Source organism: Miniopterus natalensis, chromosome 11, assembly GCF_054644295.1.
Source record: "Miniopterus natalensis isolate mMinNat1 chromosome 11, mMinNat1.hap1, whole genome shotgun sequence".
Classification (NCBI taxonomy): domain Eukaryota; kingdom Metazoa; phylum Chordata; class Mammalia; order Chiroptera; family Miniopteridae; genus Miniopterus; species Miniopterus natalensis.
Window position 1 is genome coordinate 44,517,171 of NC_142091.1, and position 2,046 is coordinate 44,519,216.

At 47.5% G+C, this 2,046-nt stretch overlaps 1 pseudogene; it reads right to left on the bottom strand.

The window, feature by feature from the left end:
* Window positions 1-471: 471 nt before the first annotated feature.
* LOC107532267 (melanoma-associated antigen B16 pseudogene) lies at window positions 472-1,447 on the bottom strand (annotated as a pseudogene).
* Window positions 1,448-2,046: the final 599 nt, after the last annotated feature.

The window sequence follows — 2,046 nt, forward strand, 5'->3', positions numbered from 1 at the left end:
GACAGACTCATAGACAGAGAGCAAGCAGACAGCTCTGGGGGTGGGGGTGAGGGGATGGAGGGACTGAGGAAAAAAGAGAGAGAGAGAGAGAGAGAGAGAGAGAGAGAGAGAACTCATGGGTATGGACAGCCGTGTGGTGGTCGCAGGGATGGAGGGGGATGGGTGGGGGTGGTAGAGGGCATAAAAAGTGATGGAAGAAGTTAAATTAAATTAAAAAAATAGAAATAACAAAGCTCTTCCTACTAAACCTCATTAGAGCATTAAATGTGTGATCAATATCATCATAAACCTGGAAGTTTTAAGCTAATTAAATCTATATTAAAAGAAATAATATTTCATTAATACATATGTCAAAAAAATTAAAAAATTAATCTTCAAGTTACACAGATAAAATAGGAACACACAGGCACATATACTGTGTTCCTTTCAGTTCCATCTCAGACCTAAGTTCTATGAACAGGAACTGCCTCTTCAAACAATGCACAAGGAAACTACCCCCGACTTCCCAGGTGTGGGAGGAGCTGCTGGGCTTCGCCTTAGAACTGGCAGTGGCCCCAGAGGCTGAGACAGCCCTGGCCCAGATGCTAGCTTGGCTCTCTCTTCTTCATCTGGCAAAGGCTCCTCATGCTGAGATGGGAAAGAACGTGGATCCGTCCCATGAACCGTGCCCGGAGACTCCAGGCCTTGCATCCTGGTGGTTTCAGCATGGGCTCTCAGGCCCCTCGGGAATTCAGATTGCGCAGGATCCCTGTTGGCCACGTGCTGGTACTTCAGGTATTTTCCTTCATGAAATCTTTGGTGGTGAGCTCCCTGGGCTCTCCAGAGATGAAGTGTTTCCTCCCAGAATGTGTCCCTGTCAAATTCAGAACTTCCCAGACTTCCTCTTTGGTGGCACGGTTGCCCCTCAGGAAGATCACCTCAGGATAAGCATCGGGATGGGGTCTTGGGAGCACCTTTTCACCAAGCAGCATCCTCTTATAGGTGAGGCCCATTTTGATGGGGAGGCCAGAGGAGTGGGGGGTGGGACCCACTTCCTTCACATGGAGGCCAAAGATCATCGTCATGAGCTCAGAGGCTCTCAGAAAGATCTCAATGAAGTGGTCTTTGTACCAACATATCTGCTTCGTTACTGGCTCTTTTTTGAAATTCACCGGCACGTTCCTATCTAGAGCACCTACGGACACATTTGTGGGGTTTGGCCCAGACTCTGAGATGCTGTCTTCTTCCTCTTGGCTACTGGGGCCCTCATCTGATCTGCTTGCGAGGTGGCTGTGATGGCATGGAAGACAAGCAGAAACTCTGAGGACTCTCAGGCGTGCTGGGGATTACAGGATGGGAGGAGGCAGGTCTCCTCCAGGGCCTTGGAGACCTGTGCAGCTCCAGGCCCTGGGTCTCACTGTGGGTCTGAAGGGGTTGAGCATTGTGGATTCTTCTGATAAAAAGGCATGAGGACTCTGTGGGTGGCCATGATCGGGAGGGTGAACAGGAGGGTGGGCCCTGGGGAATCACTGCCTGACACGGGGCAGCACAGGGACTCTTTCCTCAGCTGACCAGGACCCCCTGGGCCTCAGATCAAAGCCCTCACACCCACAGTCAGGAGGAGGAATTTCTTACTTCCTATATGCTGAAATTTCCCCTCCCCCAGCATTCTTAAATTTTGTGGGAGTGTAAATTTCTCTCATTCCTAAGGCTTTTTTGTTCAATTCTAGGGGACGGTAGGGGGATCCTCAGCAATTCTACCAGTACTTTCAATTCTCTTTCTCTGGAACTCCTGTTATATAAACATTTAAGCCTTTTAATCTGCTCTCCATGATTTTAACTGCTGTCTCTTTCTGTTCATCTCATGCCGTGTTCTGAGCAAATTCCTCAGTTCTCTCACCCAATTCTCTAATTTACTCTTTGAATGTATTTAATCTAGAGTTTCTCCCGTTTGTGGCCTAAAATATTTCAATTAGGGTATTTTTCAATTCGAGGATTTCTAATTGGTTACCCTCCATATCATTTCATTTCAGCTTATTTTTGCTTAATAATTTCCTTTTGAAATGG